Below are 24,666 nucleotides of genomic sequence, written 5' to 3' on the forward strand. Positions count from 1 at the left end.
TGCAGCCTGTCTTGTGGGGGCTAGATTCCAGAGAGGCAGCCTGGGCGTGTATATGCCAGTACAACCAGGATTTCAACAATGTCAGTAATCTTTGCTCATCATACCAAAAAAGCAATGTGTCAATGTACTCCTGAAGATTCATTAACATACAGACTCTCTGGGCTTGCTCACAAAGCAGGATTTGGGATGTGCTGGTTTCTCAGCTTGTCTGGCTACCTCTGACTGAAAAGAACAACTAAAAAAAAAACACAACAACAACAAGAAAAGTGCTCTCTTCCTCTCCCATGGCAAGAAAACATTGAAGATGATTTCTAAGAGAGTGTAATGAATTGATGTTTAAAGCAATCACCCTTTGGAGAGACAGTCTGTCTTCCATCCCCTTTGTTTTTCTAACCTAGTTTTAAATCACTGCTGGGTGAATAAATCACCGTGCAGCCTACTTATGAACGATCCCGTCCTAAATTACTTCTTGTCCTTCTTTTAAGAGACCTTAAATCGGTTACAATGTTTATATGTACACGTATGTAAATGCCTATATATGCGTCTATATGGATAGCTAGATATAGATATTTGTTTGCTCTCTCTTTCTTCCCTGCTCTCCTTCTCTCTCTCCATCTCTCTTTCAGTGGGGGATGGAGGGGAGAAGTAACGTACAAGCAGATGTGCTGTTAGATCTACAGGCTTCTGCCAACCATATGGCATCTTAAAGAAAGATGGTTGGAGCGTCTGGATTCGCAAAGAGTCGGGATGGAAAGCCATGTGTCGTGTTGGTACAGGCAGTTGTTTTAGCTCTCTCTAAAAGGCTTCAGGAGATGTGTAATGGAACAAATGGTACTGCAAGCCTCGGAACAGCCTTCCCGCTGCTGGAGAGGCAATTGGCCCTCAGGCGGGTACTGCTTCTTTCTCCCCCTATTATCATGTATTCTTTTTTCTAATGTACTGGAAACTTGGAGACTTGACTCTGAACTTTTTAACTAACAATTAAGTTTCTGGCTTCCCCTAACTCGCTGCACCCATATTCTGTCTCCTTTCGTTTATTAATTAAAATGAACAAATCCTCTGTGCTTGACGCTGGCACGTGTGCCCAGTCTACCAATTTGCTGACTTGAAGTCCTATTCTCTGAATCACTGTGTCACAATTGTGGCTGCTGACCAGGCTTTGGGGGTACATGTTTGCTCCCATGTTTCATTCCCCCAAACCACAGCATGATCAGATGGCTTGAGTTCCTTAATATGTTAGCCCAGGATTCAAAAACAGTTGCACTGATCATCACCACATATGTGGTGAAAGTTGTCTCTTTGCTCACGTTAGAGTAAATGCCCCATCAGACTTCACATGCAGAGATTGTGTGGACTGGGAACAAGATTAGTTCCTGTCCATGAGACCCATAAAAGATGCTGTCTGCAGGATGACCCTGCTTGTCATAGCCCTGTCTGCAGCTGAATATCAACCTCGAAATAGTGCTCATTAGTAAAGGAAAAGGATCTCAGAGAGGCTATCACTTCTTATCCATGCTGTTTGTTTTAGAAGCTATAAATTGGATGTTTGAGTTCTTGTGCAGAGTTTAGCATTCTGATTACTTGCAAAAAAAAAATTGCACTGAAGACTTAGAATAACAGAACCACATAACCTTGGAGCCAGAGATTTGGAATCCAGTGATATTGCAACCCCAACATCACACCTCCACCCATATCCCAATGGGAAAAATAGATAGATTTTTAAATCTCAAAATATTATTTATCAGTGACACACCAATCAGATGTCACTTGCCATCAGTAAGGTTTTTAGGTTCAAGTCTCTTGTTTTAAATGGGTAAAGGGGGAAGGAGCTGTGAGGCTTCTCAAACTGACTGGAGGTTGAAATGATTCTAATACCTTTATTTTCTTGGCCAAACACCATGTGCATCTCAGCTGCATTTGTAGGCAATTTTAAGAGATCTTCCAAAGTTATTTCTTTGTTTTATAACAATTTCAAGGTGATTGTCCATGAAAAATATACCTTTTGATCAGTGAAAAGCTGACACTGATTTCCTCCACACTGTAGATGACTGGATCTGAGGTACTCGATAGACTTTGAGTTGTAGTTTCAGAATAGCAAAATGATCAGTTGATTTGCTCATTTTGGTCAAAGAAATAATTATATTTCAAGGAACAAAATTACCCACAACCGCTTGGTTGACCAAACTAATCCAGAATAGGCAGTCTAGCCATTTGTTATATGTACAAATTATATCTCCCAAGACCATTAAGAACCTGACCTAAGTTAATACTGGCAGGGTGTAGATCATCTTGTACTATGAATCTCAGTCCTTTGGGACCCAAGCTATGGCCACCACCTAATTTCACACAGGTAGCTGTCCCAAAATGATACGGTCTCTGGGCACTGAGGTCAGTAATGAATTGCTAACATGCAGATGAAAAAAGTCAATGTCCCTGTGGCAGTCCTCAGAGCTATCCACCCACCTTGTGAATCAGCTGCCATCTCCTAAAGGAATCAGGGAACTTACAGTATATATCACTTCCTGAAAACCCCCTTTTGGCAGTGCAAAAGCATCTTGAGTTTTTGCTTTGTAAATGACACCATTCGTTAATCTGCAAAGGTTGCCCAGTGCAGACTAATGAAACCTGGTAACTATACAACCCAGCTCCACTCCTGGGTGATGGCACAGAGTCTAGAAACCCAAATTCAGGTTTCATGTCCAACTCATGCTTAAGATCACAGCATTTTAATGCACTTGTTGCTCAGGCACATTCTTTTTGTCATCTTAACAAAGGTCAGTTCAGTTTAGAGACTTTACTATAGCTTTCTTTCAGACATAGAAGGTTTCTTTTCTGTAGGGCAACCTTGTCATTTAAAAGCTTAAAATAGTGTCATTTTATTCTTGTGAATTCTTTATGGGGGGGTGTGTGTGTGTGTGTGCATGTGTGTGCAAATTTTCCTCATACAAATATCCCATCTCATATTTTAGCAGACATTTTCCCTTTTTTCTTTAGGGCTTATGTCATGCCCACCATGTTAAGGACTAAGATTTTGTTACATCTTTGTAACATCTTCATATTGGAGCCTGTGTGGGGAAGGGCACTATAAAGAAAACATTTGTGATAATTTAACATCTAATCACAGAATGGGGCATCCTCCTGCCCCAGATCTTCACTTTCTTGATTGTATTTGTGAGTTATTCTCTCTGCCTATCGGGAAATCCACTGCCATAGGGATTAGAAGCTGCCACTCAAATTGCTGGAGTCCAAATTTTTCTGCATTAGAATTTACCAAAACAGTACAATTAAACCGCAACATATTTCTTAACATTTTTAATTAAGACAGTGACTGAAAAATGTAGATTAACAGAAGTTACTGTTTTTATCAACATATTTTCTCCCTCTCCTTCCCTCTCCTATCAGCACCCCTCCTCCCCTCCCACCCCCCTCCTCCCTCCTTTTTCTCCCTTTCTTTAAATGTCTGATGTCAGTTTGGTCCACATGTACGTTACACACATGGCATTGAGGAAACAAAGTGAAAAATTCTCTTATAATTCTACGCCGTGTGCCCAAGCACCACATGCACTGTCTACATGTCGCTTCTTATGAGGTTCATGCTGGGAGTTTCTTTTTTAAAGGCAAACTGTTTCTGAAGGAAAGAGTTCAGGTTGGGCAGATTGTGTTATAAAATCTTGCTGTCTTAGAGTTGAATTAATATACTGATTATTCTGTGCTGTCTCAGACTGGCAGTGTATGTAAAGGTTCAACAGTGTCTGAGAATTTGAAGAAGGAAAAAGAAAGAGAGATGGAGAACAGAGACAAAGAATTGAGAATCAGAGTTTAGAAGGGAAACCGAATGTGACCTTGTAAGGGGCAGGGTCAACAACGCATGGGAAACTATTCAGGAAGGCACTCCATCAAGACTTCGCAGTGTTTGCATGGAACCTGCAAGGCTAGTTTTCTAGGACTTATTCAGGGACAATCTCAAATTCAGTTTGTTTTTAGGTTTGGATATTTTGTTTGTTTGTTTTTTTTTTTTTTGAGTAGGAAGAAGGGGTGGAGAAATGTCTTCTGTGTTGGTTTGGGGGCTGGGAAAAACAGTTCCCTTTTTCCTTCTTCCTCCTTGAATTAAATTCTCACAATTTATCAGCAAATCCACTTGAGCAGCTAAAGAATTTGGTGTCCTTTACAAAGGTAGAAATAAATTCACGGCTCGACACTTTTATAAAATCTGTCTGTCATATTTCTTTACACCTTTATCATCAAATATCTTTCTCTATATTCTTTTGACTGAAATTTGAGATCCAACACTCTCAGCAACAAATGATGATTCATTTATTTGTTTTCAAGTAAGTAATTAACAGGCAAGAAACCCAAATACAGTCACCCAGCACCTTTCACATCACTGGGAAACGACTTCCCTTTCCGCATCTATCTGTTTACAGTTTCCTCAGTGAGTTAATGAAGCCTTCATCTATCTCCTCCTCTTCTCAACTGCCACCTTCTCTGTTTAATCCCTTCCCTTCTGCCAAAGCCCCAGACCTCTGACAGTCCCCATGCTAACTGAGCCAGATGCTCTGTTCCCCAGCCCCCCCCCCCCAAACTGGAGGCTCATCAGGTCCCCTCAGCAGCACACTTCTCCAGACACAGGCAGCTCTGGTCCAAAGCCCTGCCAAGTGTGTCCTGTGAGGGAGCAGGACTGGCTGCGGAGCCTGGGGGCCAAAACCAGGCACTGGGTTGTCATAGACGAAGGGAAAATTAGGGAACAAGGGAGCACCGGACTGCCCTCAGGAAAGTGTCTACTTAAGCACCGGCCGAATTACTGACCACTGTGAAAGTGCTTGCAAAATTCCTGCGAAGAGGGAGGGGAGCTGATTTAGGAAAGGGTTAAATGGCTTTCCCTCAGTCCCATCAAAACAAAGAGCTCTCAGATATGGGTCAAGAGATAGATTTTAATAATAATTATGAAAGTGGACCTATTTTTTTTTTCTGTTAAAGGCTTACTGCGTAGCAAATCTGTCGTGACGTACGGATTAGGGAAATAAGAGATGAGTGATCCTTAGGGCTGCGCTTCTGTCCTGCAAAGAGTATAAAAGGTCTCTAGTTTGTTCACATGTATACACACAACCACTCCCCTATTTCTTTGAACAGAATTTGCTGAAACATTGAAACAAATATTTTATTGCCAGCATCAAAGATGTTAATTTTTTTTTCTCTTTCCCTCATTTGTTTCTGGGTAGCAGTTGCTCTGAAAAAGGAAAAGAAAAAAACAGGAAATAATCTTGATGGATGATTTTGCCCAGGAGAATCCCACGAGCATGGGGGAGGGGGGAAGAAAGTTGGGGGAAAGCAGGAATGCTATTTTGCTGCCTCCCTCTCACTAACGGGGAACCTGCTGCCTCAGGGGAAGGGTACACAGCACGACATTTGCCTCCATGGCTTCCTCTTGGGCCCTCCTTTCACGTGACTCTTTGCCCATAGCTACTTGGCCCCTGTTAGACTCACTGATGCTACTGGGGCAGAAGAGGGTGACACCACTTCCAGTGCTGGCCCTTCCTACCTCACCCCTGGCAGGCCAAGGAATGTGGACGCGTAGGGAGTAAGTGAAGGCCAGGAGCACCTCTGAGTAACTTCCTAAAAATTCATTTCACAGAGACCACAAAGGGGCTGATGACCAGAGAGGGCAACACGGTTTTAGTTAAAAGAGTACCAGATACCTCCTCGGCCACTGACCAGAGCCTAGCTAAGTCATGTCACTTCCTGGGCCCCATTTTTTAAATGAAGGAATTGAGGTAACTGGGTGGTACAGTGCTGGGTCTGGAGTCAAGAAGACCAGAATTCGAATCTGGCCTCAGCCTGGATTACTAGCTATGTGACCTTGGGCAATTCACTTAACTTCTGTGGAAGGAAGGGAGGGAAAGGAAGAAGGAAGGAAGGAAGGAAAGAAGTACTTATTAACCACCTAACATATGCTAGGCACTGTGCTAAATGCACAGTGAGGCTATTTACCTCAATGTCCTCATACATAAAAATGGAGATAAAAATTGCACCTACCTCACAGGGCTGTTGAGGGGATCAAACAAGATAATATTCCTAAAGCATTTAGCACAGTGCCTGACATATGGTAGGTGCTTAATGAATGCTCATATCCTCCTTTCCTTCCTCCTTCCTTACCTTCCTTCCTTCTTTCCTTCCTTTCAACCTCCATTCCTCCTTCCCTTTCTTCCTTTCTTTCTCCCTCCCTTCCTCCCTTCCTTTCTCCCTTCCTTCAAGGTGATCTCTAAGGTCCTTTCTAGCTTTACAATTTTATAAATTTATGATAATCAGCCTGTAGGTAGCATATTCTCTTCTCAGAGCTGTGATTGGGATGTGTGATTTTACAGAAGCAACACTTTGCTGAAGATCACCATTTGGGATACCTCCAGGAGCTTTGTAATAGACACAGTAATTCTTCACCTCCCGGGGCCAAAAAGCAGAATATATATTACAAAGAACATTCAAAGTGAGCTGGACATTAGAGTACTTCAGTCTAATAGTGCTCTTTATTTTACTCCTCTTTCTACCTTTTTTCTCCTATATTTAACTCAGGAAAAAAATTCCTTTTTTTTCCTATTTTATAAGAAACATTCCATAGACAAAAAATTTCTTCCCCTCTCTCTTTGATGGTCCTATGAAACATCTCACATTATGCACTTAAGAACCAGGTATTTCACCTGTAATCCTATATACCCAAGCATTTTGAGCTCTAATATCAGAAAGCTTCATTTGGGACAGGTAATTAGTTGCTTTCATTGTATTCTTCATCTCAAGGCAAGCCCCATACATACATACATGTATATACATGTATACACACATATACACACACATATATACATATACATACACATATCACTTGACTTCTAATATGGTTTAGGGGGACATACACAGCGTGTTTTTGTCTCTGCCCATTTTCTCTACCTAGAAAAATGTCTTCCCAGAGCACTAAGAGGGGCAATATGGCCTAGGGGATAGAGGGCCAACTTGGGGGTCAGGAAGACTGAAGTTCAAGACTTGCCCTTCATCCATAGGCAAGTCACCTGACCTTTCAACATCCCAAGCAAATTTCTAATACCATGTAAGTTGCAGATGAGTTTCCAGTCTTCATTGATTGAAGGAATTTTTGCAATAGGACACATTAGCAGGTCTGGACAAAGTAATAATTTTTCACTTTTCCAAAATGAATCCTTTTAGATGCAGATTTCCCTGCAAATCTTACAAAATAACTTAATAGAAGAGTTCTTTCCCCCATGCTTCTATACACATTGCTCTGTAGGTATTTGTCTCTTCAGCAATTTGATTCTGTTGAATTCCAAATAAGCCTGTAAGCAGGACCAGTCCTTCCTGATCTACCACGAACCCTCTGTCTGGAAAAATTATACAATCGTATTATCATAACACTTAGAGCCGTGTAAGGACCCCCTTTTTACTAAGTGATTTATTACTCGTAGCAGAATTCCTTTGGCTGCCTGTTTTATTTCTGAGACACACTCTCTGTTCAGCTCAATTGGTCGCCTTCAGTTACCGTGGCAACCAGCAGATGGGGTTCTTTGACAAGGGTCAGCAGGGAGGCTGCCTCAGCGTAGACAGGAAGAGCCGCTAAATCAGAAGCTTTCAGTACCACCAGTGCTACCGCAGACAGCCAGGAGTAGTTATCAGATTACTTGTATTAAAACCCAATTAAGAGGCGTGCCAGAGCAGGCAGCCCGGGTGATCGAGTTTGGTGATGGAGAGGCTGTGGCTGTGCTCTGATTCCACTGGGCCACGGCAGCCAGGTGGGCTCGGCTACAGACATCAGCCGACTGCACAAAAGCAACCCTGAAATGACAGAGCTTCTCCTACCAGTACGGGGCTTGTTGGTATATCAAGGACAGGACGTGAACCCCAGCCATGGCGGCTGAGATTCCCCAAGAGCTCAGGGGCCATGCGACCTCCCCAGGAACCCACCAGGAAGGTCCTCAGGGCATCAGGACAGGGCCCCAGGCATCTTCTCTTAGGATCATAACCACTTCACCTGGCACTGGCAAAACTGAACGTGAGGCTATTATTTTAGATCACCTTATGTTAAGGGTGGGCATTTTCTTCTCTCTGTATTCATTCCACTTGTGATTTTGTTAAAGATTATGTTTACTAGGTTTTTATTTTAGCAACAGGCCACTCTCTCTTCTGACTTGTGGGATTTTCTTGAGAAATGTAGAAGTAGTTAGATTTGGCTTTGCTTTGATGACTTCTAAGGTTCTTCCAACTCTAAAACTATATGAAATATCAGGATTTGACTGTCCTCAATTGTAATCTCCCCAAAGGCAGGGACCTGGCAGTAAGTTATTTTTGTATGTCCCCCAACACCACATAGGACTTTGCACATAGTAAGTGCTTAAAAAATTACTATGGAATGAATTTTATTGTGTCTGTCAACCAACAAGCATTTATTAAGCACCTACTATTCATTGAACACTTATGAGGGAGGCAGTGTGTGACACTGTGGGTGGAGAACTGGGCCTGGGAGTCAAGAAGACCTGCATTTGAGACCCACCTCTGACACATACTGGCTGTGTGACCCTGGGCATTTTTACTTTCTCCATCCCCCTAGGCAGTGCTCTGTCACTCTGGGTTACAAAGCAAATACCCATGTGCATTAGTAGAAGGAATTTCTTTACTGACATATCAGTGAACTCAAAGGTCCAGTCCAAATATTCTGGGCACATTTGTATCCCAAATGAGAACACAGTAAATGAGGATGCAAAGGCAAATCCATGAGACAACCATCATAAATGTATTTGTGCTTCTGCTCAGGAAAACTCACCCACTACTCCAAATGTATTATGAGTTCTGTTTCTATTGGGAGGTTATATTGCAATGTGGATGTTTAACAGGTGTATGAAGCTGTGACAATAACAAAAATAGTTATAATTATTACTATAAATGCTTTAATATATTGCCCTAAGGTTTGCCAAATGTTTTACATACATGAGCTTATTTGACCCTGATAGTCCTGTCAGAGAGGCACCATACTAGTGGTATTAACACACAGTTAGTAAGTATCTAGACTACAGTCCCAATCAGGGCTCTTGCCGCTACACCGTGCTGTGTCTCAATTGTATATTCACTAATGACTTAAAAAAAAGATAACTGTTGCCTCCATGAAGTCACATACTTAGAAGGATTGTGATGCTTCCGTTCAATTCAGCTAACATTTCCTAGAGCTTACTGCATGGGAGGCACTGTCTTAGTACTGGGAAGACAAGTGTATTTACTGACATAATCCTCTCCCTACAAGAAGTCTCCAATCTAGTGGGGGTGACATACATATAGATATGGTGCAATAGCGACCTAGAGAGCCTTACGTCATGGAATTGGGTAAAGGTGTGTTCAGATTCCGCCTTAGACACTTACTAGCTGTGTGATCCTGGTAATGTCAGTCAGATTCTCTGAGCCACAATTCCATCATCTATAAAGTGAGGGTAATAGTAGTACCTACCTCACAGGGTTGCTGAACATACGTACAGTGTATTGCAAACCCTAAAACACCATATAAATGCTACCAATGTCTTATAGACAATGTGTTTTAGGAAATCTGAAGACAGAAAACTTTTCAGGTGGAGAGATCAAAGAAGGGTTGATGGAGGGGGTGTCTTAAAGAACTGATCCTTAGAGGAAGAGAAGGATTTGGACAGGCAGAGATGAGGAGACAGCTCATTCTAGGTATTAAAGACAACCTGCACAAATACATGGAGGGAAGAAACAGGCTCAGAGAAGAGCTACTAGTCTGAAACATAGGGTGGATTAAGGGGTTGTTTTTCAGTCATTTGGTCATTTCTGACTCTTCATGACACCGTGGACCATAGCATAGAAAATCCGTGGGGTTTTCTTGGCAAGTTAGCTGGAGTGATTTGCCATTTCCTTCTCCAGTGGATTAAGGCAAACAGAAGTTTAGTATCTGAGGCTGGATTTGAACTCAGGTCTTCCTGACTCCAGGGCCAGTGCTCTATCCATTGAGCTTCCTAGCTACTTCTGGATAAAGATGGTTGCAAAGATGCAAAATAAGGCTAGATGGTTAAGGAGTGTGCGTGAGCATGTGTGTGTGTGTCTTTTATCCTATATAACAAGGCTGTATCTGATCTGTGCATTAGAAACTAATGAAACTAAGAGGTGGAGGTGAGGAGAAGGTGCGTTCCAACATGAGATGCAATCCTTGCAAAGGTACAGAATCAGGAAATGGAATGTCATGGGTGAGAAATAGCAAGAAGGTCAGTTTGGCCAGAAGGTAGCGTATGTAAAAAGGAATAATGATGGGAAGGTGTGTTGGAACTAGGTTGTGAAGGGTTTTAAATGCCAAACAGAGGGGTTTGTAGTTGATCGTAGGGACATTTAGGAGCCACTAGAGCTCATTGAATAGAGGAATAACATGATCAGACTTGTGCTTTAGGGGTATCATTAGAGCAGCTGTGATGGGGTGGAGAGCAGTGAGATTTGAGACGAGGAGATCAACGGGGCGCTATTGCTGCTGCAGCAGTCCAAGCAAAGGTGATAGAGGCCTGAACGACTTCAGAGGAAAGGTACTTATCCAGAATGATCGTGCCTTGTAAGAACTGTGACCAGAGCCCACCCTGGGCACGTGGAAGTCTTCAAAGTATGTTCAGTGCCACCCGACCTCTTCTTCCTCAGTCATTTCTTCCTCTCTGCGCTATTCCTTCCCTTTGAGGTGCCCCCTCCTCGTGCTTCTCTTTTCTCCTACTTCCCCCTAATTAACAAAAAGCATTATACAAATTAAGTCATTTTTTTTTTTTTGGCTAGGCAATGGGGTTAAGTGACTTGCTCAGGGTCATATAGCTATTAAGTGTTATGTGTCTGAGGTCACATTTGAACTCGGGTCCTCCTGAATCCAGGGCTGGTACTCTATCCACTGCACCACCTAGCTGCCCCATCAATGTGCTTTCTCAGAAGGAATTCCATTTTAAATTTATCTCTTAATTGTGGAATAAAAGCCCGTATCCCTTATTAGACAGATTTCCTGCACTTGAAAGCAGGGGAAAAGGTTTATTATTACACAGCTATTTTTCCATCTTCTCCTCAGAAAACACACTGCAAAAGCATTTTGCAAGTATGTAAGACTGACCCTATCTCTGGTGAATAGAGGGATTTGATAGGATAGCAAATGAAAGTGGAAAGAATTATGACACACTCATGAATCTAATTTCTTATAATTAAAGATCAAATGATTTCCAGAATTGCCCATCACATGTTACCTATTCAAGTAATCACTGAACAAAGTTGGATCTGGGCATTAGGAAATCTGATATCAACCATGTGAAACTACTTTCACCTTTGGAATGATACTCTGGGTCTAGAGAGTTCACCAGAGCAGTGGTTAAATTCAGGTACTGAAGCAGTAGTCATCCTTGTCCACTTTCACCACTTGTGCATGGCTTTTAATTCATTAATTGAAATAATGTGAAACTAATAATTTTTGAGTCTCAGAATAAAATACGTTATTTTGAATTAATGTGATTTCTTCATTGAAATTCATCACATCACAGGCAGCTTTATGTCTGCTGGGATTTCATTATTGGTAATAAATCAGTCTGGAAACCAATCAATCAGTCAGTCAACAAGCATTTAAGGTTTTAAGTACCTATTGTGTACTAGGCACTGGATTTAAAAAAAAAAATCAAAAGTCCTTGCCCTCAGGCAGCTTACATTCTATTGGAAGAGACATCACTCACATGTGTATTATAAACACAACAAATACAAGATAATATTGCAGATAGAGGAAGGGGAACGGTCAAGAAAGGCTTCATGTGGATGGTGAGAGAAATGATTATTTCTTTCCTGTATTAATAGCCAGTTATTGAATTAGGACTAAAGTTTTTCTCTTTCCTTTTCCTCATATAGAAATCAACCTCTGTAGGCTATTCAGATAGCCTTTGAAGTACAGGGCTGATACTGAGATGAAATATTGGGGCAAGATGCAACCAACTGGGAAAGTTTAGATCTAATCAAAAGGTAAAGAAATTTTAGTTTAGGTGAATTGGTGGATTCCAGCCCATTGTGTTTTAGTCAGAGAGGTCTGGGTAGAAGTAGATCCCCCCTTTCGTCTAGATTACCCTAGATAGGATGTTAGGTGTATTGATAAGTCTCTTGTCCAACATAAGTCTCTTTGTCACCAACTAGTTTACGTCAGCCCAAGTTAAGTAACTTTAGAGTTAGTGCTGAGTGTCGTCCCCCAGACCTTCACTAGAATAAGCCTGCCTCATTATAATATTCATTCTCTTATTACTTGTTAACCAATCAGAGTTGATTTTCACACTCTTCCCAAGGGCATATTAATGTTGAGTGGGTTCCTTGAGGAGTCTTTGGCATTATTCACTACCATAATTAATAAGATGATTAATTACCCAGAAATTATGTCTCTTGAACTTTTTATATGTCACAAAGGTCATACTTAAGCTGATCCTAAATGGAAGCTAGGAATTCTGAAGGGGAGAAGTGAGGAGAGAATGTTCTTCAGACTTTGGAGACAACCAGTACAAAGGCATGGAGATGAAAGATGGAATGTGAGGAAGAGCAAGAAAGATAATATGACTAAACTGTTGAGTTCGTGAAAGGGAGAAACACATAAAAAAATGCAAGAAAGCTAGAGTGGATCTAGGTTGTGAAAAGTCTTAAGTGCCAAGTAGAAGAATTTATGTTTTAGCCTAGAAGTAATAGGAAGCTATGGGAGTTGATAGAGCAGGGGTTAGATGAGAAAAGGAGCAGATTGATTCACCTTTGTGTTTATCTAATGTAAAGTAAAAGATAAAAAATAAAAAAAAAATTCATGGAGGCACTTTCTCTACTGGCAGGAAGAAAGCCAGATGTCTCTACTTCTGGTGACCGTGCAGTTTACTAAGACCTGTAATCCGTAATGAATTAAAGCACAGTTACATCAAAGAAGAAGCTAAGCCATGTGGATTTAATACCTAAATGAGAACTGTTAGATTCCTTACTAGTTTTGTTGTTTGTCCTCCACAAAGTGATACCGTAGATGGGGGAAAGATTTTCATTTTGATGAGGACAACTGCCTCTCTACTCCACTCTGTTTCCAAAATAAAGCTCTCAGGAAAGCACTTTGGAGAAGAAAATACATTCTGTGACGGGCATAGATCTCATTTTTCCCATTCTCCTAATGTTGTTTCCTCCTGTCAGAAAGCATCAGTTTAATACTGGGACATTCCTGCAATTAAACAAAGTCCAAACTTGCGAAACAGGTTAAATTGGGAGTGACTGTTTTCTTTACCAAAAAATGAATTCACCATCGGGTTCCTTTAATGAAGGGGCAAACTGCTCTTGTGCTTTCAAAAAGGAGTCAGTTTGCAGACATTTGATTTATACGGAACTTTGGAGTAATATGTCTGTTACTTAAAGCAAGACACATCTATTCTGTAGTCAAATGTATGTGTGTGAACACGTGCACAGGTTTGTTTCTGACAGAATCCACACCTGCAACTTTGCTGCAAAGACAAACACTTCAAGCTCTCTCCGGTGTCCCATCGAGCCCCGAAGTTTGATGATTCCAGAATCCATTATTTGGGATTGTCCATGACTCCATTCTTCTTCATTATTGCCCCCAGTGATGAACAGGGGAAAATCCTATGTTTGCAGTCAGGAGACCTGGCTTAGAACCTGGCACTCACCTTGAGAAAATGATAAGTTGAATGACCATGGGCAGATCAGTTAATGTCTCTGAAGCTTTCCGTTCCCTCTGATGTTAAATGGGGGTGGAAAATACTTTTTACCAACTAGCTCACAGGGAAAATAATCACTTTGGAATCCTTGAAGGGCTACATAACTCCTGGTTGTTATTTCATGCACATCTACAGTTTGCAAAACCTAGGACCGCTTGCAAACAGTACGTGGCACACTCTTTTCCTTCCTGATGTCGATGACCTTCTCACTGAGCAGCCTGATTGGTCTCCATACACTCACCTGCTAGACTGGCTACTGTTGTTTCCTATGAGTTCACAACTGTGCTACCTTATTTGCAATCTTGCTTCTGCATGTCTTTATTTTTTTTTTAAACGGTCAGATGTCTTGAATTGGAAAAGCCAGTCCTCTCTCATACGTGGTATAGTGGTATAGAAAATGTCTGTTATTGTGCACTGGTTGACCTGTGTTGGGCTGCAAGACGTCATGTTGTGGAGAAAGCCCACTATGCCAGGATCAGATGCCTGCCCTGAGCCACAGGAGTGTGGGACATTGAGGGCAGTGGTGGAGGCACTAGGTGATCTGATGATTTCTGTCTTTTCCTACTCTGGAGGTCAATTCAGTAGAAGAAAAGCATTTACTAAGCTCCTACTCTATGCGAGGCATTGTCCTAGGTGCTGGGGGTACAGAGACAAAAATTAAACTGTCTATAATACCCTCAGGGTGCTTCAGTTTTCTGGGGGTGGGGGAGGGAGGAGGCAGGGGAACAGCACGTCTATAGAGAATGAAATACATGATACAAGATCCTAGATTTAGAGTAGGAATGGGACCTAGAGGTAACCGAGTCCAGTCTCCTCATTTTACAGATAGAAAAACTGATCTTTAGAGATTTGCCCAAGGTCACACAGCTAGTAGGTGTCAGAGGTAGGATTGGAACCCAGGGATTCTTGACTCTCAGTGCAGCACACTATTCACTACAGCATGCTGCCTCTTATATATACAAAGGAATAAATAGGATAGGGCACATAACTAATATGAAATGCATTTAAAAACAATAGAATGGGAGTTCCAGAGAGCACAATAAAAGGACAGGGAAGAATAGGCTAGGGACACTCGCGGGATGAGGGTGACATGGATGAGTGGGAGGGCGTTGGGGTGTGGTGGCCACTGAAGGGGCCTCTGCCTAGTCAGCCCACGATCATGTGGGGTTCTTTTTGTTTGTTTTCTTTTGTTTTGATTTTAACAGAAATAAAGGTAATACTGACTTATCAATTCCTGAATAACAGGTGAAAGATCAAAGGAGGGGAAGATTTAAGGCACATGCTTAGGGTGGCATGTTTTAAGTACTTACTGTCCAATCACCAACCAGTTTTCCTCAGCCTGAGGCTTACTCCACTAAGGTCATCTCTCCCAGAATGGATTGCAGGAGGCTCGTTGGGTTTGGACTGGTGGCTGATGTGAAAAGAGAAGCGGGGCAAGGCAGATGAGTAGACCCTGGACCTGTCTGGTGGTTGAAGGAGTATCGGAGTCTTGGAGTGTAGCCCAGAAGAAGATAAGTGCATCACGGATAAATACAAAACGTCATACAAGTTAAGGAGAGAGTCAAAGTATATTCAGGAAGCCTTCTTGGAGAAGATGGCCTTTAAGGGGGACTGGAAGAATGAGTAAGATTTGAGCTTGTAGAGTTAGTGGGGAAAAGCATTCCTGGCATGTGAGCAAACGTGGGTAACTCATAGAAAGGAGGAGTAGTGAGGGAAATATGCACAAATACAAGTAGTGTGTGTGATATAAGATAGGTAGGAGCAAAACTGATGTCAGGAGTTTGGAATTATTTTTTGGTAAGCATTGGGGAGAACCAACAAAAGTTTTCAGTGATGGAGGGATATGATCAGAGCTGTTAAATGAAAAGATTAGCCTCATGGTAGGAAGATGGACTAGAAAAGGAAGATGCTAGAGCCGTGAAGATTTGATTAGTAGGGAAAAGCTAATAAATGCTCAGATCAAGATCATAGTAGTGGAAGGGTTGAAGAGGTGACACCTCAACTTCTGCCTGCCCTGTACCTATGAATATTTGTCCTGTACACCACGTTCCCATTTCAGCCCATCACACTATGGCCAGTTGGGCATCTTGCCCATTTCCATTTTTTTTACATGTGTCCAGAGCATTGGAATTTCTTGCAATAAAGGTCGTTAGTATTTTGGTTCCATTTCCTGATATTATTACTGGCCTTCTTGCCTTCATATCAAGTATGGCATGTAGGTGAAACTGCTCAAAATAAAAAGTGTCAGGCAGGATATCTACAGCAGGTCCACATCCACGTGGGAGACTTTGGCAAGAGTGGTAGGGCGAGGAAGGGAGAACCGTTGTATTGCTGATGGATCATTAAATGTGAATGTGAAGAGATCATGGGTATGAACTAAAGGGGTGTATAATGTGTGACAGAGTCTGTATGTCAAATAGGGGGAGTGAACCCAAAGGGATGGGGGGTGGAGTGCCAGCATGTATTTGACAAAGAGGGTGCATGACAAGAGAGGTTGTGTATGAGCCGGAGAGAAGAAATCTATTCATCACTGGGTATGTCAAAAAATAAAGAGGGAAGAATGGAGAAATGAGGAAAGAAGGAATACAGAGGTGAGGAAGAAAGAGCAAAGGCTGTGTGTTTAAGGAGCCAATACTATGATGATGTGATATTTACTGGAAAATACAGCCTGGGCTTGTTTAGTATGTATGGCAGGACTTTTCAGAAAAACAGTATTTTTGTCATTAAAAAAATCTGTTTCCCTTAAACTTCAGGATAACCCTTGAACAATCAAGTGGAATATATTTTCTTACCAAGGTCTGTTTTCCCTGAAATCTGTTTCCTTACAACTGTATTTTGTTTTTCACCTTTTCAGGGCATACCATTGCTTTTATTGTAGAAGTAGAAATTAAAATAGAAGAAATTTTTTTAAAAAGACAAGTGATATCATGGAGTTTTTGAAAAGGTTTGGAAATAGATTAAAAAGTAATCAAGGCAAACTCCCATTTAGCTCTCTGAAAATGAAGTAAAGTCAGTAAGTGATAGAGATGTTGCCCAGAAAGGGTCAAAACATACAATCAGTGTCATCCTCACGCAGGAATGTTTCAAGCACCTTATTACTCAACCTTTGAACAACAAAGTCCTTAGTGACTCGTCCTATGTCCTCACAGACAGATTAGTCGGACCTGAACTGAACTTATTTCTAATGACAGAGTAAACTATAATGCTTCCCTGGGTGGGTTTTTTATTGGCTATTTTCAATACTTGGGGCTTTGATGACCTTAATGAACTTACTGGATCCACGTAATCATTCCTGGAAACCCTGAAACATTAACTGAACAGCCTATTCCTTGAGATTGTTTTCTTGCCTAATCAATGCACAGTACAAGGTGCCCACAGGGACTGAAGTAGCCCTGGGTGCCTTTTTTGGTAGCAAAGTGTCACACATGTAATCCAATCTTGTTCTTCAAAAGGAGTTCTTGGCCACTGGTTGACCTCAGTAGCCACTTTTGCCCTACTCATGACATAATCCAACCATTTATATTTCACAAGGGGCAAAAATCTATCCCATGCATTGCTAGTATACTTCAAAGGCACAAACTAATGAATTATAAAAATAAATGTCTGGCTGGAAAATGAATGCAAAGAGATGCTCCCCTACTAGACTATAGATTTTGTGAGGTCAGAGATCATATCTGTTTTATCTTTGCATGCCTAGCACAATGTCTTTTACAGAGGAGGTACTTAATATTTTGGGGGGGGGGGGCAGGCATACTAGATTTGTGTTTCTATTGGTGTAGGGAGCTCCTAATGACAAATTCCCTTCATCAATTTAGATTGGAATTTGTTCTGTAACTCGTGGTCTTATAGAGTTGCCTGGGAAAGTCTGAGGTTACATGACTTGCCTAATGTCACACATCCATTATGTGTCAGATGCTTAACTTGAACCTAGATCTTCATGATTCCAAGGCCAGCCTTCTGTCTCTCTTGGGTACATAATAAATGTGGTAAATAAATATGTTCTGTTCATACACCAAAGGATTAGAGTCCACTTGTTTTTCCAGCATCATAAATGTTCTTCTCCCCAGCATCATAAGCTCTGTCTGTGTAGATCAGAGAATTCTAGGGTTTAGAATTAAAGGGGACCTCAGAAATCGTCTAGTCCCTGAGCACAAGGCCTCTCTTTTGTGTGTGTGTGTAGGCGTTAGCAGTACTGTCCTCACTAGACGTTCATTGGGCAGTAACGCGACCCCATGAAAAGGATGGTTACACAAGGGCTCTCTTAATGCAACCTTAAATTGCCTCCTCCTTTGGGGCTGCCACGTCACTGCTGCCTCAACTTTCCCTCCTAGGCCATTAAAACACCCAGATCCTTAATGAGCAAACTGTTGTCTAGTTATAACTCCCCAATCATATACTTATAAAGTGTATGTTTTGAACCCAGATCTGTCACTTTACATTTATCTCTGTTAAACTTACTAATTTTTGCTCAGTCATCTAACAGTAGTAAGTAGCAGAGTGAGGGTTGGACCCCAGGTTTTCTGACTGTAAACCTAGTGTCCCCTCCCCCACCATATCACACTACTCTGAAGGACAGTGAGTGTCTCTGAGCTGCTGTGCTTTTAGCCTTTGCAGTGTAATGAAGCCTCCAGAAGAAGCATGGATAGGGCTTCTATTGAAAATTGTTCATGCCTCCAGCATGAAATGAGATAGGATGTAGTGTGATGTGATGAAAAGAGCATTGGATTTGGAATAGGAAGGTTGAGTTTCAATCCTGGCTCAGCTGCTGGAAAGGTTGCTTCTTCCTGGGTCTGTTCGTTTTTCTAAATACATTTTTATTGATTATCTTTTATCATCATATTTCTCATAGTATCTTTCTCCTCCCCCTCCCAGAGAGCCACTCCAGATAACAAAAAAGAAGAGATAATAGCAGCAAAATCAAATCTGAAAACATATATTATGTATAATACCTGTGTACCTTCCATCCCTACGAAGGAATAGGGCGGAGATGTCTTTTCTTTCTCTTCTTTGGGGCTATGCTTGTTCTCTGTAGTTTTACAATTGTTTGTTTGTTTTGTGGTTCTTTCCATTTACATTGTTGTAGTCATTGTGCATATTATTTTTATGGCTCTACTCACTTTACTCTGCATCGGATCATGTAAATCTTTCCATCCTTTCTGTGTTGATCATATTCATTTCTTACAGCAAGGTAACACTCCATTATGTTCACGTACCACAATTGGTTTAGCCATTCCCCAGTCAATGGGTGTCTACTTTGTTTTCAATTCTTTGTTACCACAAAAGTGCTACCATAAATATTTTGGAGTATGTGGGAACTTTTAAGAACTGTTTTTTTAAAAATTTCCTTTATCCTTTTATCTATTGGGGAATAATAGCATTTTCATATGCCCACATACTTGTTAGTTGTCTATATGTCTTGGATACCAAACTCTTATCTGAGAAATTTGGTACAAAGATTTTTTTCCCATCTGACTACTTTTCTTCTTATTCCAAATATGTTAATTTTGTTTGTGCAGCAGCTTTTCAATTTCATATAATCAAACTTAATGATTTTATCTTTTGTAATCAATTCTGTCTCTTATTTGGTTAAGAGTATATCTCCTACCCATGGCTTTAAAAGGTATATATTTAAATATATATTAAATATAAATATATATTAAATATATTAAATATAAATATATATTAAAAATATATTTAAAAGGTATATTTAGAAGATTTATATATGATCTTCTTTTCCCATTTTTTATGTTATGTTATGATCTTTATATAAAAGTCACATTCATTTTGAATTTATTGTGGAATGTGGCAAATGATTTTTTGTTTAAGCCTAATTTCTGTCAGAATTTTTTCTGGTTTTAACAGCAATTTCTTAATCAAACAGAAAATATTCCTACTTAAGTAATATGTATTTTTTAAAATATTTTTTCTAATTTATTTTCTATTAGGCCAGTGGTGATACTTTCACAGAAATCCTAAACCATGTGGCAAAAAGATATGGTGAAAATGCTGTCTATTTTTTTGGCTAGTCAGAATAATCCTTCTATAAACATAAAACCTGCCCACTTAAATTCAATTCCATGCAATTCCTTCTATGGGAAAGATTGCTATTTTTATTACTATTAATGATAATCAATATTAAAACTTCTTAGCAAAATAATGAGTCCTGTATAGAGTATTTAAATTGGACAACACTGATACTTCAGAGACGTTATATTGGCAAAGCACATGTGCAATGTAATGATATCCAAATAAAGAAAAGATTGAGAAAAATAAACCTTTAAGATCATAACAGGGTGCATCCTTAGAACAAAATGAGTCTGGGTTGAGAAGGTCCTTAGAACTCTGAATGTTATGGAATAATTTTGGGTGACTTTCTTTTCTTTTCTTTTGTGTCTCAAATTTCAATTAATTAATTAATTAATTAATTAATTATTTTTTAGTTTTCAACATTCACTTCCACAAGATTTTGAGTTCCAAATTTTCTTCCCATCTCATTCCTCCCCCTACCCCAAGATGGAGTTGCATTCTGAATACCCCTTCCCCTAATCTGCCCTCCCTTCCGTCTCCTGCTCTTTCTCTTATCCCCTTCCCCTTCTATTTTCCTGCAGGGCAAGATGGATTTCTATACCCCATTGCCTATATATCTTATTTCCCAGTTGCATGTGAAAACAATTTTTTTAACATTTGTTTTTAAAACTTTGGGTTCCAAATTTTCTCCCTTCCTCCCTCCTCACCCATCCTCATTGATAAGGCAAGCAACTCGACACAGGTTATACATGTGTAGCCACACAAAACATTTCCATAGTAGTCATGTTGTGAAAAACTAACTATATTTCCCTTCATCCTATCCTGTCCTCCATTTATTCTATTCTCTCTTTTGACCCTGTCCCTCCTCAGAAGTGTTTGCTTCTGATTACCCCCTCCCCTGATCTACCCTCCCCTCTGTCATCTTCCTGCTCTCTTATCCCCTTCCTCCCTGTTTTCCTGTAGGGTAAGATAGATTTCCATACCCAATTGAGTGTGTATGTTATTCCCACCTTAAGCCAAATCCAATGAGAATAAGATTCACTCATTCCCTTTCACCTTCCCCGGTTTCCCCTCCACTGTAAAAGCCTTTTTCTTGTCTGTTTTATGTGAGATAATTTACCCCATTCTACCTCTCCCTTTCTCCTTCTCCCAGTATAATCCTCTCTCACCCCTTAATTTTATTCTCCAGACATCACTCCTTCAACTTCAACTCACCCTGTGCTCTCTATCTAGCTATCTATCTGTCTATCTATCCATATAATTTTTCCCTCCAACTACCCTAATACTGACAAAGGTCTCATGAGTTACAAATATCATCTTTCCATGCAGGAATGTAAACAGTTCAACCTTAATAAGTCCCTTATGAGTTCTCTTTCATGTTTCTCTTGAGTCTTGTATTTGAAAGTCAAATTTTCTACAGCTCTGGTCTTTTCATCAAGAATACTTGAAAGTCCCCTATTTCACTGAATGACCATTTTTTCCCCTGAAGGTTTATACTCAGTTTTGCTGGGTAGGTGATTCTTGGTTGTAATCCTATCTCCTTTGTCCTCCGGAATATTATATTCCATACCCTCTGGTCCCTTAATGTAGAAACTGCTAAATCTTGTGTTATCCTGATTGTGTTTCCACAATATTTGAATTGTTTCTTTCTGGTTGCTTGCAATATTTTCTCCTTCACCTGGGAACTCTGGAATTTGACTACAATATTCCTAGGGGTTTTCCTTTGGGAATCTCTTTCAGGGGGTGATTGGTGGATTCCTTCAATTTCTATTTTTCCCTCTGGTTCTAGAATATCAGGGCAGTTTTCCTTGATAATTTCTTGAAAGATGATGTCTAGGCTCTTTTTTTTTTTATCATGGCTTTCAGATAGTCCAATAATTTTTAAATTATCTCTTCTGGATCTATTTTCCAGGTCAGTTGTTTTTCCAATGAGATATTTCACATTGTTTTCCATTTTTTCATTCTTTCAGTTTTGCTTTACAATGTCTTGATTTCTCATAAAGTCAATTGCTTCGCCCATTCTAATTTTTAAGGAAGTATTTTCTTCAGTGAGCTTTTAGACTTCCTTTTCCATTTGGTCAAATCTGCTTTTTAAGGTATTCTTCTCCTCATTGGCTTTTTGGACCTCTTTTGCCATTTGGGTTAGGCTATTTTTAAGGTGTTATTTTTTCTTCAGTATTTTTTTGGGTCTCGTTTAGCAAGCTGTTGACTTGTTTTTCATGATTTTCTTGCATCACTCTTAGTTTTTCCTCTACTTCCCTTGCCTGCTTTTCAAAATCCTTTTTGAGCTTTTCCATGGCCTGGGACCAATTCATATTTTTCTTGGAGGCTTTAAAAGTAGGAGCTTTGACACTGTTGTCTTCTTCTGGTTGTATGTTTTGATCTTCTTTGTCACCGAAGAAAGATTCTATGGTCTGACTTTTTTGTGCAGTTTGCTCATGATCCCAGCCAATTACTTGAGTTATAAATCTTTGTTAAGGTAGGGGTCTGCTTCTAGTGTGGAGAATGTACTGTCCCAAGCTTTGGGGGTTTTGTGCAGCTGTTTTCAGAAATACTTCTAGGGACCTGTAAATTTTCAGTTTTTCCAAAGTGGTATGATCAAGGGCGAGGTGTTTACTCCTTTCCTGGCCTGTGCTCTGGTCTGTGAGTTACCGGAAGCACACTTTTCTGCTTTGGAACTGTGAGGAGAATTTCCTCTCCACTGCCACTATAAGCTCCAGCATGCCAGCACTCCTCCTTGCCCCAGGACCACCACCCAGAACTGTGGCCCAGATCCAAGCATGGGTAAAGCAAGAGAATCTTTCCTCACCACCAGCAAAGAGATCCCTGTAATCCCCCTTTGATCAGCCACTAGGTTCCCCCTCTGTTTGTAGGCAAAGAGCTCCAGAAGCAGTCACCATCCTGGGGCTGTGCCAGGACTGGGGTGGGGCCAAGCTCCTCTGTTGCCCAGTCCAACAGACCTTTCATGCTGACCTTCTAAACACCTTTGGTGTTTGTGGGTTGAGAAGTCTGGAAACCACCACAGCTCCCCTTGATTCAATCCCCTAAGGACTGCTTCCAGTTCACTGAGGCCTGGTCTTTGCTGGTGCTGCCCACACTAAACTGTGTTCCTCTTGCAGCCTGGCTCAAAAGACCTTTCCAATCAAACATCCAGGTCGTCTTGGGCTGGAAATTTGTTTCACTCTGTCTTTTTGTGGGTTCTGCTGCTCTAGAATTTGTTTAAAGCCATTTTTACAGGTATTTCGAGGGGTTTGGGGGAGAGCTCAAGCAAGTCACTGCTTTTACTCTGCCATCTTGTAATTTGTCATTTTTGATCAATTGAACACTGGGTTATTGAGTCCCATTGTTTTTGATTCTGCCTTGTCTTGTTTAGCCTGTTGATCCACTCTTTTTTTTTTTTAACTAATACCAAATGGTTTTGATGACTATTGGTCTCACATTTCTTATCTGTAAAATGAGGGAATTGAAATAGATTATTTCTAAGGTCATCTCTAGGTTTAAATCCTATTATTCTCTTAGCCTTTGACTTCCATAATGATTCTACAAGGGAAAAGCAGATTGATTCCAAGCCAGAAAACTAGGGAGAAACTCAACACAGGATGAGAAGGGCATTCTTAGTTTGGGCCAGAGTGAATTGAGAGCAATGGAATCCTAGAGAACCACAATAAAGATTTAGCCTATCTTATCTTTGGTTAGGTAAAATATATTAGGAAACTTGGGAAAAACTGGTTTGGGGTACATATTCATATATATGTATATACACACATTCTTTTTACCCATGGATTCTGCAAATGACCTTAGTCCTTTTACCCCTAAAGTCCTAGGAGAAGACCCACTGAGGCAGAGTTGCATGAGGGGGTAGAGGATATGGGATGAGGGTGAAGTAGTGAGTGACACAGCAGTTACAGTGTTTGATCAACTTACAGCAGGATTCATATACAGATTCAGTGCCTAAAATCAAAGTGCAGGCTGACCTGATGAGAAATTAACTAAGCAGAGGGAGCTCAGTTCAGTGTCTAGGTTTTATAGATAGGGAGACCAGAGTCCAAAACTGGAGTTTTCATACTAGGGAGGTTCAGATACCTTTTTAATCTGGCTCCCTTGGAGACTGCAGGTATGTGGCCTCGGGGAATGCTCTCCTTTCCATAACTCTCCCCACTGCCACCCCCATGAGGTAGTTTCCAGGATACTGTTTGGAGGTGAAAGAATCAGGCTAACAGAAGCAAGTTTGTGTTCTATTTAGTCTGTGCTTCCCAAAAGGCAAATGAATACCCACAGCCTTCCTAGAAGGTCACTGTTTTTTTCTTCTATAAACAGAAAAGCAGATCCAGGAAAATATGATCAAATTTTAATTTAGGGCATTATAATCACAAGACTGTGAAAAGACCGAAATCTATATAACTGGATGTCATTAACAGGCTATTTATCTCGGGCAAGGAACTTCTCTCTTGGCCTGAGTTTCCTCATCTGTAAAATGCAACTCTGAACCTAGGTCATTTAATCTTGACCTACTCTGATTCTAATTTAAACCATTTTCACGTCCCTGAAATACTAAAGCATGCTTCTGCTGCCCAGCTCTCTCAGTTTAGGCATTCTGAACGTGGCCAGGGTCAAGGTAGAGAACTGTCAGGAACCTCTATTCTGGCTTAGGACAGACTGACAGAGCCTTATGGAATATATACTGGTGCTGGCCAGTTCAGAGTAACAACTCACAAAGAACTTGAATCCCTTTTTTCACAAGACTGGTAGAGGCAGGTAGTATAAGTATTATCATCCCCATTTTACAAGTGAGTAAACTGAGTTGTTAAAAATACATCTTCAACTATGCCCAAAGGGCTATAAAACTACATACCCTTTGATCCAGCAATACCACTACTAGGTCTATATCACAAGGAGAGCA

General features: G+C 40.6%; 1 protein-coding gene and 1 non-coding gene across 5 annotated transcripts in view; one reads left to right on the plus strand and one right to left on the minus strand.

The window, feature by feature from the left end:
- LOC114050146 (serologically defined colon cancer antigen 8 homolog) overlaps nt 1-24,666 on the plus strand; it is a 268,476-nt gene that overhangs the window by 224,099 nt on the left and 19,711 nt on the right. The gene's annotated exons all lie outside the window — the stretch shown is intronic.
- LOC114050273 lies at nt 17,862-17,985 on the minus strand. Its single transcript, XR_003569977.1, has one exon. It is a non-coding gene; the product is annotated as a U4atac minor spliceosomal RNA (small nuclear RNA).

Source organism: Vombatus ursinus, unplaced genomic scaffold, assembly GCF_900497805.2.
Source record: "Vombatus ursinus unplaced genomic scaffold, bare-nosed wombat genome assembly UNPS02014798.1, whole genome shotgun sequence".
NCBI classification, from domain to species: domain Eukaryota; kingdom Metazoa; phylum Chordata; class Mammalia; order Diprotodontia; family Vombatidae; genus Vombatus; species Vombatus ursinus.